The following is a 14,093-nucleotide window of genomic DNA, read 5'->3' on the forward strand; positions in this document are numbered from 1 at the left end:
ATCCATCAGCTTTTCTCCCTGAGTGACTGTGATGAGCAAGGCCCCCTGCTAACCTATGTCAGATGTGAGGGAGCAATAAATCTTAGTTGTGTTGACCCATTGAGATCTGGGGGTTGTACGTCCTCACAGTGTAACAGCTTATCTGCATTGAACTAGGAGAGCATAGCAGGGGATGTTAATTGTCTCCTTTTTTCTTCAGTAATCAAACCCCTAGTCTAGGGCCACCCAGCTAAAGAGTACATTTCCTAGCCTCTCCTTCACCTCAAAGTACTCCTGTGATTTCATTAGAGCCAATGAGATATGAGTGGAAATCATATTTACAACTTCTGGCTATGTCCGTTAGGAAATGGGGTACATCCTGCTTCCCCTTCTCTACTTCCAGCTGGCTGGAATGCAGATGCAATGACAAGAGCTGAAGCAGCCACACGAGACCAAGAGACAAATATCCCACATTGAAGATATCAAAGCACCAAGAAAGAATTTGGGTCCCCATCACAAGGGAGCCACTGGAGTATTACATGAGAGAGAAATGAAATTGTATTTTATTTAAGCCTTGGTTATTTAGGCCTTGCTTACAGAAGGTGAGCCTGTAACCTACTACCCAACCCATGTGCTAGCCTGTTTTGACAATTAGACTATGGAGAATAAAAATCATACCTCGTGGGGCAGCTGGGTGGCTCAGAGTTTGTTAAGTTTCTGACTTTTGGTTTTGGCCCAGATCATGATCTTGTGAACATGAAATCAAGTCCTGCAGCAGGCTCCACGCTGAGCATGGAGTCTGCTTCAGAATCTCTGGTCTTCCCCCTCCCCCTCTGTTCCACCCCCCACTAGCTCGCACTCTCTTTCTCTCCCTTTCAAATGAATAAATAAAATCTTTTAACAACCAAATGTCTTTCCATGGACTTAGGAATGAGTCAAATGAGATTCCTGCCCTCCGGAGCATGTGGTCTAACAGGGGTTTCAGAAAATCAAGCACGCGCAAAGCTATATGGCAGAGAACACTTCAGGGTGTTCTAGGAAGATATAGGAGGGAAACCTTCTTTTTTTTAAAGATTTTATATATTTATTTGATAGAGATTACAAGTAGTCAGAGAGGCAGGCAGGGAGAGAGGAGGAAGCAGGATCCCTGCTGAGCAGACAGCCTGATGTGGGGCTCAACCCCAAAACCCTGAGACATGACCTGAGCCAAAGGCAGAGGCTTTAACCCACTGAACCACCCAGGTGCACCTAGGAGGAAAACCTAAATGGGCCGAGGTCTCGGTCCATCAGCTGCCTGAAGAAGAAGACGACCATCTTAGGTCTTTTCAGGTCAGTCTCCCCAGAAATAGCCCAAAAGATGAGGTTTCATGTCGAAGAAATTTATTTCAAAGTTGCTCTTGGAGAAACCATTGAGGGGCAGGGGAAACAGGACGGGGAAGGGACCAAGCACAGTCTGGCCGTGACTCTGCACAAATCCTACGGATGGAAGCTCCCAGCTGCTCCTGCAGGGAACGAGGGAAGTCTGGCCTCGAAAAGGCCCAGCCCCAGGCAGGGGAGCTGGGCTCTCTCCTCTGAGAGCTGCGCCTCGCCTCCGGCCATTATAATCCCTCTTCCCGAGGCAGGTCACAGGCGCTACTAGAAACAAAAGCAGCACCAAAGCCAGGAGAAATGCCTCTTCGGATAACGTGGGTGTGTCCTGCACCCCCTCCGCTCTCGCCAGCATTGAGAATCCCACCAAGGCTAAGAGCCTCTTCTAGTTTTGAGAGTGAGCCCTTCTGCTGAACTAGGGGGGAGCCCTCAGCTGGACCAGGAGCACCTAGCACTCCGGCATTAAATGCCCCCACACGCCCCCACAGTCACACACACACAAACACAGGCGTGTGCGCACACATTTACACACTTTCACACGCATGCATACACACACATGCCAGTTTTTTTTTAAAGCAAGAAGGAGGGTGTGATGTGATTGCCGGTGATGTGGTCAGCAAGACAGGCCAGGCTCGGTCTCCAGCTTGGGCCCCCAACCTTTAAGCCTTGGTGTCCCACCGCAGCTCCCCACACTTTTATCCTCACCAGCCTTGGGATGGGCCATGATAAGGGCCCGGGCAAACACAGCTCCCCAGGCCCAAGGGCCAGTTGGCGTCAGAATGAAAGGACAACCTCTCCTGCAGGCAGCCGACCCTAGGCAGACCCCACTAAAGTAGGGTGAGACAGCTTCCGGCCGGAGACCCACAAGGCAACCCATTCATCCCAGGCTGGACACACCCCCAGAACCAACATCACACAGCTAGGGAGAAGCCCACTCCGGCCTCGGACATGGGCCTCACCATGCCTCGGAGCTCCAGTAAGTTTTGCCACTCAGTGGTCTCAGTCTGGGGTGAGATCTGGCTATTCGGGTAAGTTTGGGCTATTTCGGGTAAGATCTGGCTATTCGGGTAAGTTTTGGCTATTTCGGGTAAGATCTGGCTATTTCCAGTAAGTTTTGCCACTCAGTGGTCTCAGTCTGGGGTGACCTTGGCTGAGTCCTTGCTGTTCTCTGGGTCCTGATTTCTCATCTATAAAGCCAGAGATAAAACCAGATGGCCCCTCAATCATAACATTGCACTAAGTGACAGCTCCCTCTTAACCCCTGAATCCCGAACAGGCTTCCCACCCAGAGCTGTCTAACATGTATGAATTAAGGTCCAAAATACTTTATGCGATAGTCACAGAGCACCTACCAAGGGGGTAAGCATCCTACACATATTAACGCATGAGGTTCTGTTAGTATTCCCTATTTAAAAACAGTGACAGGCACCTGACTCGGTAGAGCAAGGGACTCTTGATCTCAGGGTCCTGAGTTTGAGCCCCACGGTGGGCCTAGAGCCTACTTAAATAAATAAATAATAACAAAGTAAAGATGGTGAACGGGAGGCAGAGAGAGAAAGGAAGTAACTTGTCCAAGTTTGCACAACAAGTCAAGGCCAAGCTAGGATGCAGACGCAGTCCATCTGGCTCCCCGCTGTGTTCCACGCTGCTCCCTCTCCTTTTGTAAGCAATGTTACATACTTTCATTTCCTTAACTCAAGCTCAATCTTTCCTCCCTTCCTGGCCACAGAATCCAGTGACATTTGCAGACTATGGTGGGCTCAGGAACAAACGGAGGTGGGGTCCAGACAACATGGGGGTTACCCGAATAGCCAGAGCTCCCCCAGCTACGGAGGGTGACATGCCCATGCCCTCTGTCTCTGGGCAAGTCACACAGGTGCCCCCCACCAAGTCCAGCCCTCAGGGGTCCCACCAGCTTCTCTGAAAGCCACATGCTCAGCACCCACCTACGCCAATCACTGCCCCTCCCTGCAGAGCTGAGCGGGAGGAGAAGCAGCCTTAGCTGTGCATGGAAGCCACCAGCCCCCGTGGTCCCCAGAGAGGGCTTCCCCCTTCTTCCCATCCTGGCACCCGCTTCTGTGCCCACCTGCCCACCGGTGGGTGCTCTCCTGTGACTTCACTTCCCAAGCCCGGGCTGGGGCAGGAGCTTTCTGCAGAGTGGTTCTACACCACGGCAAAGCTGTCATTCCTTCTCTCCCGCTGCTGTGAGAACAGGAAGGAAATTAACATTTCCAAATATTACACACAGGCTCCTTTCTGTGGAAAGTGCTTGGCAAATAGTTTAAGTAAGGAGGAGAAGTTGATAACAGAAGGTGTTACAAAATGCAAGTTAAATCTGTCCTCTCACAGTCTGAACTTGGTCCTTTTCCACTGTGAAAATTCACCAGAGAGTAGGTCTAGTCCCTTGTTTTGGAGAAAACCTTTTAGATTTGAGGTTGTCCTTCCACTTCACAGAAATCTTGATTTTCCAGGGTCAGCAGCCCCCCCCGGGACTTCTGTGCCTTCTGCCTCTTCCCCGGCACCCCTCCCTCTCCCCCGTCTCCCACAGCCTGTCCACACCCTCCCCCACCCATTTCCACAGCCGCCAGGCTCTGTCTTGCGCACTCCCTTCCTCCTAAGCTCTTTCTTCTCTTGCAGGCCCGTCCTGGTCCATTCTCCTTCACTCTCCGCGGTCAGGCATCTGACTCGTCTACTCAGCGCTCCCCAACACGGGGGGTAAATCCCACACTCTTGAACATAGCATTCAAGGCCCACCCATGACCTGGTCTTTGTCCTCCTTTCCCGAGTTATCCCTTGTGTCATTAGGGCTGACCTCCTGGGATTTTCCTGTCTTCATTCTAAACGCATGCTGGTCCCTTGAAATTCAGTGTCCCTTGAAATTCCATGGTCCCTTGAAATTCAATGTGGCCATGTGACTTGTTCAGACCAATGAAATTCAAGCAGTAGCCAACACCTATCACTTCTGGCAAGGGCTGTGATGGCAGTGTGCGAGCTGGCACCTGCCCTCTCTCACCCTACCCCCCCCCCATGGCAACTGGTGGCACTTGTAGATGGTGAAGTCTCCATCTTTCTGTGTCCCCAAGTGGTAGCACCTCCCATCACAGCCCCCCATGACCTGTAATGGACACACAGGAAGACCAAGAAAGAAACATTTTTTTAAAGTAGGGGTGTTGGGCGCCTGGGTGGCTCAGTGGGTTAAGCCGCTGCCTTCTGCTCAGGTCATGATCTCAGGGTCCTGGGATCGAGGCCCGCATCGGGCTCTCTGCTCAGCAGGGAGCCTGCTTCCTCCTCTCTCTCTGCCTGCCTCTCTGCCTGGTTGTGATCTCTCTATGTCAAATAAATAAATAAAATCTTTAAAAAAAAAAAAAAAAAGTAGGGGTGTTGCTAGTTGCTGCTCGTTCTGACTGATCTAATGTGTTCCTTGGGCCTATGACCTTTCCTAATCCCACCTTTCCTGGCTACTGACCATCCCTTGGGTTCCCTGGGATGCCCAGGCTGCCCTCTTTGACTGACATTCTCTGCTCCCCATGCCGACTCAGCCAAATCCTCTCATCTACTGGGACTCAGTGCAGTCGCCACCTCTGCCAGGAAGGCTTCCTAACTTTCCGCCCAGGGCACCTGAAGGGAAGGAAAAATTCTTCTCTACCCCCGCGGTCTGCCTCATGGCAGGACTAAGAATTCAATTTACATGAGACAGACTAATAGGAGAAAATAAAAACCAAAAGATTTATTATATGCACACAGAGGCCAAATAATGAAATCGAGATCCAAAGAAATGACCAAGACAGGCAGTTTCTCTACGTTTTAGGGAAAGAGAAAATAAATCTGGGAGGAATTGACGGGACAAAGAAAACTTAACTTTGAGAGCTTTGCTTAGGAATTCTAAACAGGGGGCACCTGGGTGGTTCAGTCCTTAGCGTCTGCCTTTGGCTCAGGTTGTGCATCTCAGGGTCCTGGGATCAAGCCCCACATCGGGCTCTCTACTCAGCGGGAAGCCTGCTTCTCCCTCTCTCTCTGCCCCTCCTCGTGTTCCTCTCTTGCTCTATCTCTCTCTGTCAAATAAATAAATAAAATCTTTAGGGGGAAAAAAGGAATTCTAACCAGAATTTGGGCTGGGGTAAATTAGTAAAAAGTAACAAGGGTCACTAATACAGCCTTCTTGGATCTAAATTTCCCACCTCTGGGGACAAGGCTCTCTTTAGCTCCTAGTACAGGGCAGGTACCTTTTACCTTTCACCAGGAAGAGTTATTTTCTGCTTTCACAGGGTCAGGGGAGGGTGTGAAAGCCCTTCTTACACAGACTGTCTCTTAAGTAACTTTTATTTAAAATAATATGCTGGGGGGGGGGGCATCTGGGTGGCTCAGTGGGTTAAGCCTCTGCCTTCAGCTCAGGTCATGATCTCAGGGTCCTGGGATAGAGCCCCACATTGCATTGGGCTCTCTGCTCAGCGGGGATTCTGTTTCCCCCTCTCTCTCTACCTGCCTCTCTGCCTACTTCTGATCTCTGTCTGTCAAATAAACAAATAAAACCTTAAAAAAAAATAAAATAATATTCCGGGGTACCTGGGTGGCTCAGTAGGTTAAGCTTCCAACTCTTGATTTCAGCTCACGTTGTGATCTCAGGGTAGTGAGATCGAGCCCTTCTTCAGGCTCTGTGCTCAACATGGAGTCTCTTTGAGGTTCCCTGCCCGTCCCTGCCTGCTCTCCCATGCATGCTCTCGCCTCTAAAAATGAAGTGAAGGGAACACCTGGGCGGCTCAGTGGGGTAAGCCGCTGCCTTCGGCTCAGGTCATGATCTCAGGGTCCTGGGATCGAGCCCGGCATTGGGCTCTCTGCTCAGCGGGGAGCCTGCTTCCCTCTCTTTCTCTGCTTGCCTCTCTGCCTACTTGTGATCTCTGTCAAATAAATAAAATCTTTTAAAAAAGTAAAAATTTTTTAAAAATGAAGTGAAGAAGAGTCTCTAACATATCTAATAATGATGTCCTCCGTCTCCCATCCCCCGCCCCCCGCTGTTGGTCCCCCACATCGTTTTCTGACCGATCCCTCCCCCACACTGGGCCCAGCACTCTTTGGCAGCAGAGCAGTCAAGAGCATGAAATTTGCAGTCAGGCTGACCTGGGTTCAAACCACAACTCTACTACTCGCTGTTTCTCCTCGAGGGAGTACTTGACGCCCCAAGCCTCAGTTTCCCCATTTGTAAATTGGGGACAATCTCGACCTCATAGGGCGTCCATGGAAAGCACCTGGGAGAACATATGCAGGATCTCTGGGGCTCTTTGATGGACTCAGGCTCTGGGCCTGGGAGACTGGAGGGGCCTCGGAAGCCCTCGCTGAGGAGGAGGCAGTGGAGATGACCCCTGAGAGGAGCAGAAGGAGCCAGCCAGGCCAAGGGCTGGGCGAAGAACATTCCAAACAAGGGAAGTGCAATTACGAAACCCCAAACTAACCAAGTCCCATAAATGGCCACTTTTCTGCCTCCCGTCTTCCTCCCACACCTGGACAACCCCCTGCCCGCCCGGGGACATCTAGGCCACGCGTCACCCAGCATGACCCCGTCACGCACTCCACTTGCAAGTCAGCAGCACTGAGCCATCCCTTTCCTCCCCAGAACCTCTGGGGCTGCTGCAGACCGAGGCGGGAAAATCAGGGCCGTACTGCCAAGTTGGCTCGGGGCCCGGGCTGCGTGGATAAGCTGGCTATCGCGGGGGACCCGGGAGACGTCATTGCCACCAGCAAAGACTGAGTCTCTCGGTTTGCTTGTCTTCCTGGGCGGAACCTCCCTCGCACCGATAGGGCCAAGAGGAAAGTAAATACTTCGGTCTAATCTTGCCCTGTGTGATCACGGGGTCACCACAGGTGGCCGCTCCCTGGGCAGAATCCGGTTTCTCCATCCCTTCTCCAAAGGCAGCCACAGGACATCAGGATCAGCACCCGACCCTGAGGCCTGCAGGCTGGAACTCAACTCATAAGCCGTTGGGACCAATGTAATGCCCAGCCTGTCCTTACGGGTCTGCCCTTTTTCACATTCCAGACCCACACAGCACAGCCCCCATAGAGCGGGAGCAGTGCCATCCCCCATCGGGGCCCTCAAAGCTCCAAGGTCTTTCCCGAACATCAGACAAGTCCCTTGAACACAGGCTTGTCGGAGCCTCCTGACTGGGCCACCTGGTCCCTGAAGAGCGAAACAGACATTGCGTCGAAGTTGCAGAAGGCTGAGCAGAAATGGTTCATTGCTCCAAATTCAGGCCGGTGCCGTGCAATCCGTCAGGGGCGGTGTTGCCTGCACGAGGAGTGGGGCCGCGGGGCCACAGAGGGGGCATGAGTCAGATGCTGTAAACGCTGCCTTCTGGTGCCACTCCAGACTGGACCCACTGTGCCTGGCACCTGGGAGAGCCAGCTCCCAGTGCCACTTTCATGCTGTCCGGAGAGCAGGGCTGGAGCCAGAAGCCGACCAGACTCAAGAAGGAAAGAGAAGGACCTCAGCCCTGCACCTGCGGGCCTCTGAGAGTTGCCCATGCAGGCTGGCAGCAATGAGCCCTCTCTGAGCTGTCCCGGTTCAGCGCTCTCCCAGCCGGAGGGAGGACCAGATGCCTTGAGTCCCAGATGCCTTCACTAATTCACCTTGCAACCTTTTGGTAAGGGACACTGCCTGGCTTCCAGTTTCTTCCTCCCTAGAATGAGGGGACGGGACTTGTTCCAGGAAAGCAGCTGGTCCAGATGGCATGCCAATGCTGGTGAGCACGACGAGCGGCTCGGGGTACAGGTGGCTCAGGACAGCGAGGCCCCATCCAGTGCTCAGACGCCCTAGCAGGGTCCGCCCTGCCCTGGGGGCAGCAGTGGTCAACCAGGTGCCACCACAAGCAGGAGGACCTCGGGGCCCCATCCTGCAGAACATTCTGCCCCTCGGAATCTGTGGGCTGAGATCAAGTAGTTAAAAGGCAGATAGAAGACTGTGGATTCTTCAGCAGAAACCCAGGTCAGGCTGATGAATCACCTCTCCTAAAGGAATAAATTCCAATAAAAGGATTCTGAGGACAAGATGCGACAGGATGGTCAGCTACCTCAGACAATATTTCAGATGTTTCGGGTCACCTGCCCTCTTGCTGTCCGGCTTGAGAGGATGCCGACAGCCAAGGAGCGACTGGAGAGTCACGGACGGTGGCCGTCCCTCTTCCCCGTGACTCAGTAGCAGGGAAGATGGCTCTTATCACCCCCATTCCAGCAGGGTGGGATGCCACCTCCAGCATTTACTGGGAGACCCATCAGGGACTGGAGCCCTGATCAGTACATTCCTTCCCCAGGGCTTCTTCCACGTCCCAGTCCCTCCTGGGTCCTGCCCAAGCTGACCCCTCTCTGTTACCCCCTCCCCTCCTTCCTTTCCAAATCTCCCCCAACCCCTCACCTCAACCTCTCGGCCCCCTCCCTACCCAGGCCTTTCCCTCACCCTGAAGACGGCCCCAAAGAAGAGGGGCCCAGGGGCTTTAGGAAACAGCCCTGTTGGGTTTTTCCTAAAAATGGCATTCCTTCCACATCTAGGCGCCAGCGTGTCTCCTCATAGTCTCCAGCTGGATGGCCGAGCAGCCCCGGGTAGGAGGGACCGGGACAGTTCTCAGTGGAAGAGCTGGAGGGATGAGCCGTGAAGGCTCCCAGCGACTCAGTCAAGCGAGGTCCCATCCACGTCCGCTCTTCTTGGGCCCCTTGGGGTAACACTAAATGCAGAAATTTCAAAAGGCAAGATTGTCAAACTTTTGATTACATAAAATATTTCAAACGTAACAAAAGTAAGAAAAGGATAGTGTCGTGAACCCCACAATACCATCACTCGGCGTCAAGAATTACAACACTACTTCCTAGCCCAAGCCACCATAATGGAAGACCATACAGACAGGAGGCTGGAAATCCCAGATCAGGGCGCTGGCCAATTCCGTTCCTGGTGACAGCCGCCTTCTTAGCCTGCGGACAGCCCCCTTCTCACTGTGCCCTCACAGGGTGGGGGGATTGAGGAAAGCTCTCAGGGTTCTCTTCTTCAAAGGCACTAATGCCATCCCAAGGGCCCACTTTCATGGCCTCAGCTAAACCCAACTTCACCCCAAACAGCCCACCACCAAATACCATGGTATTGGGAGTTAGGCTTCAACGTATGAATCTGGAGGGCAGGGAGAGAGACACAACACAGTACAGAGCAATTATACAAATCTTTGTTTTATCTAGACCCTCATTTTTTTAAATGTTGTTATTCATTCACTTTTGGTGGTACATTTTAAGGCACAGATTACCATTTATTGTACATCTCCGAGAGGTAAGGATTTTTTAAATATACAAAATGTATGTAACCACCGTACACAAAGATAAACTCAAAATGGATAAAAGACCTCAATGTGAGACAGGAATCCATCAGAATCCTAGAGGAGAACATAGGCAGTAATCTCTTCGATATCAGCCACAGCAACTTCTTTCAAGATATGTCTCCAAAGGCAAAGGAAACAAAAGCAAAGATGAACTTTTGGGACTTCATCAAAATCAAAAGCTTCTGCACAGCAAAGGAAACAGTCAAGAAAACAAAGAGGCAACCCACGGAATGGGAGAAGATATTTGCAAATGACAGTACAGACAAAAGGTTGATATCCAGGATCTATAATGAACTCCTCAAACTCAACACACACAAAACAGGCAAACATATCAAAAAATGGGAAGAAGATATGAACAGACACTTCTCCAGTAAAGACATACATATGGCTATCAGACACATGAAAAAATGTTCATCATCATTAGCCATCAGGGAGATTCAAATTAAAACTACATTGGGATATCACCTTACACCAGTTAGAATGGCCAAAATTAGCAAGACAGGAAACAACATGTGTTGGAGAGGATGTGGAGAAAGGGGAACCCTCTTCCACTGTTGGTGGGAATGCAAGTTGGTGCAGCCTCTTTGGAGAACAGTGTGGAGATTCCTCAAGAAATTAAAAATAGAGCTTCCCTATGACCCTGCCATTGCACTCCTGGGTATTTACCCCAAAGATATAGATGTAGTGAAAAGAAGGGCCATCTGTACCCCAATGTTTATAGCAGCAATGGCCACGGTCGCTAAACTGTGGAAAGAACCAAGATGCCCTTCAACGGATAAATGGATAAGGAAGATGTGGTCCATATACACTATGGAGTATTATGCCTCCATCAGAAAGGACGAATACCCAACTTTTGTAGCAACATGGACGGGACTGGAAGAGATTATGCTGAGTGAAATAAGTCAAGCAGAGAGAGTCAATTATCATATGGTTTCACTTATTTGTGGAGCATAACAAAAAGCATGGAGGACATGGGGAGTTAGAAGCGGACTGGGGGAAATTGGAAGGGGAGGTGAATCATGAGAGACTATGGACTCTGAAAAACAATCTGAGGGGTTTGAAGTGGCGGGGCGGTAGGAGGTCGGGGTACCAGGTGGTGGGTATTATGGAGGGCACGGATTGCATGGAGCACTGGGTGTGGTGAAAAAATAATGATACTGTTATGCTGAAAATAAATAAATGAAAAAAAAAATGTATGTAACCACAATGCTGTTGTTCCCCAGACAAAATTACCAATAACTTTAATATCATCTAATGTCCAGTCTATGTTCAAATTTCCCTAATTTGCTCAAAATGCCTTTTAATGGTTTATTGATTTGAATTAGGGATCAGGATTTAAAGAATCTACACGTGTTGCGTTTGCTTATTATCTCTTAAGACTTTGAATAACTAATAGTCTTTCCCCTTCTTATGTTGTTTTTTGTTGTTGTTCAAAAAGTGAGGGAGGGAGGGGTACCTGGGTGGCTCAGTGGGCTAAGCATCTGACTCTTGATTTCAGCTCAGGTCATGCCAAGGTAATGAGATTAAGCCCAGTGTTGGGCTCCAAGCTCAACTGGGAGTCAGCTTCTCACCCTCTGCCCCTCCTCCTGCTCTCTCTCTCTCTTTCTCTCTAAAATAAATAAATAAATCCTTAAAAAGGTTTAAGCTGGGGGGGGGGGGGTCACTTATCTTACAGAATGTCCCAACTACTGGGTTTACATGATTGCTTTCTTGTTCCTTTATCTACATACTTCCTGAAGCTTGTTACATTCAGACTTAAGTTGAAAATTTTTTATTGGAATACTTCATAGATAGTTCTAGGGATCTCTTACTACATCATTTCAATAGGCACAAAACTGATAGATGTTAGGGTTGATTCGTGGGTCCTGGGGCTCTCCCCTTCATCCGTTGGAATTCCCCCTACGGCTTCACGTCTTGCGGGTCCAATATCCACCAATGCTCTTCCCCTAGATCCCTTGTTTTATTAGGAACTGCGAAGCAGTGATTTCTTCATTCAACCATTCCTTCTGACTTTCCTCTCTAGAATTCTTCAATAAAGAACTTTCCTTCAGCATTATTTGTAGTTACCTGAAATATACCTGAAATATTTGCTCAGACCTAAACAGCATAAATATTGACGATTATTTCCCTTCCTCTATCAGTGATCAGAATCATGAGTTGTATATTTGATGTGTTGCTCAAATTGTCCCACTTTGGGCCCCTGGAAGCCTCTTCCTACTGATTCCTGCACCTTTGGACAGGATTCCAGAGAGCTTTTCTGGACCCTTGAGACATCCTGGGCATTTCTTGGTGCAGCCCTGGAATCAGCCATCTCTTCAAGAATCCCTGATGCTCTCGTGGTAAATGGTATCTGGAGGCCACAAGCCGGGCCTCAGGGTACTGCCTGTTATCACATACCATGGCTTCTAGGTTTTTCAGCTGCCAGAGCCAAGAGATAGGGTGAACTCGTGAACAACATGGGTCTGAGCTGTGCAGGTCCGTTTACACACGGAATCTCTACGGTCCGTCTGCTGCAGGGCTGTCAATTTTTCCCTTCCTTGTGAACTTCTTAATAACATTTTTCTTGTCTCTAGCTAACTTTAGTGTAAGAACACAGGACCTAATACACATAACATACAAAATAGGTGTTAATCGACTTTTTATGTTATCAGCAAGCCTTCTGGCCAATGGCAGGCTGCTCGTAGTGAAGTTTTAGGGGAGTCAAAAGTTCTTTGTGGATTTTGGGCAGCCTGGGGAGAGTGGGTCAGTACCCCTAAACCTCACATGATTCACCGGTCAGCTCTATGTATTTTGCTAGAAAGAGAAAAATAGTTAATGAGTACAAAGACAGAGAGAGAGGGAACACAGGCAGGGGGGAGTGGGAGAGGGAGAAACAGGCTTCCTGCTGCAGGATTCGATCCCAGGACCCTGGGATCATGACCCGAGCCAAAGGCAGACACTTAACAACTGAGCCACCCAGGCGCCCCTAACTCACTGGCTTTACCCTCTAACTTAGGGTTTCAAAATAACCGTGGGCATCTGGGTGGCTCAGTGGATTAATCCCCTGCCTTGGGCTCAGATCATGATCTCAGAGTCCTGGGATGGAGCCCTACATTGGGCTCTCTGCTCAGTGGGGAGCCTGCTTCTCCCTCTCCCTTTGCCTGGACTCCCCCTGCTTATGCTCGCTTGCTCTCTCTCTGTGTCAAATAAATAAATTTGGCTTTTGCAAATAACGTTGCAGTACAAAGCTCGTGCACACGCCTTTAAAAAAAAGAAAAAATCCCAGGCCCAAAATGGCATCACTTAGGCCAAGTCCCCAGTGGAAGCTTCAATACATAATCTAACTGCAGTGTCAGCCTCCCCCAGGAAGGTGTCTTAACTGGTCAGTCAGGAATTTTCCGACACGCTCCAGTGAGTCAACCCAACGGGCCCTCTCCATCCCCTCAAGGAAGATGAAACCATCTGTCTGATAAGACTACTTTGTCCCCCACCAAGGGAAAGCAGTCTCACCTGGAAAATCTTCTTCTTTGCCGGTGACTTTCTTACCCCACCCTCCTTCCACGAATACTTTCCACATTGTACACACGCCTTGGGAGTTCCCCTCTATTTGCTAGAGGGTGCTGCCCGATCTGCGAATTGTCTACAAAAGCCAATTCGAGCTTTAAAATTGATTTGGTTGAATTATTTCATAGGAGTTTCTTATTTTTGTCAAAATGTATCTTTGGGTTAGAATCCTAGAGGTAGAATCGCTACATTAAAAAGGGTGTGTGGGGGGCGCCTGGGTGGCTCAGTAGGTTAAGCCTCTACGTTCGGCTCGGGTCATGATCCCAGGGGCCTGGGATCGTGTCCCGCATCGGGCTCTCTGCTCAGCAGGGAGCCTGCTTCTCCTCATCTCTCTCTCTGTCTGTCTCTCTGCCTATTTGTGATCTCTCTCTCTGTCAAATAAATAAATAAAATCTTTAAAATAAATAAACAAATAAAAGGGTGTGTGTGTGTGTGTGTGTGTGTGTGTGATTTGCTAGATGCTGTCAAATCCCTTGGACCCCAAAACTAAGTTTTAACAATGTGGAGGATGGAGGGGTGAGAGGGAGTGCCTCCCCAATTCCATCTGCCTCCCCAGGCCTGGGACAAGACCAGCCTCCTACTCAACGGTCAGGCCTGGACAGATCTCAAAGAGGAACCCCAGTGTCCCCAATGGTTTTGGAAGGAGCCATAAAGTGTCATTCTCCTTACTTTGGCTGGAATGATACTAGTTTTATAGGTAGCCTTGTTCATCTCAGGCCAAGCAGAAGTTCTGGATACTCTTTTCTTTCTTTTTTTTTTTTTAACCTTCTTTGATTGGCCAACTTAAAAATTAGTTTTTCCTTAGTGCACTTGGTTTGGCAGACAAAATGGTTCAAGGTATGGATCCCATGGGGA

The 14,093-nt window shown here is 49.8% G+C and overlaps 1 long non-coding RNA gene across 1 annotated transcript; it reads right to left on the reverse strand.

The window, feature by feature from the left end:
- Positions 1-1,008: 1,008 nt before the first annotated feature.
- Positions 1,009-4,237, reverse strand: LOC131813470 (uncharacterized). The gene is made up of 3 exons (XR_009346829.1): positions 4,160-4,237; positions 3,434-3,549; positions 1,009-1,614 (listed from the first exon to the last, which is right to left on the reverse strand). It is a non-coding gene; the product is annotated as an uncharacterized LOC131813470 (long non-coding RNA).
- Between the last annotated feature and the right edge of the window lie 9,856 nt (positions 4,238-14,093).

The sequence above is a fragment of the Mustela lutreola genome, chromosome 1, assembly GCF_030435805.1.
Source record: "Mustela lutreola isolate mMusLut2 chromosome 1, mMusLut2.pri, whole genome shotgun sequence".
Lineage (NCBI taxonomy): Eukaryota > Metazoa > Chordata > Mammalia > Carnivora > Mustelidae > Mustela > Mustela lutreola.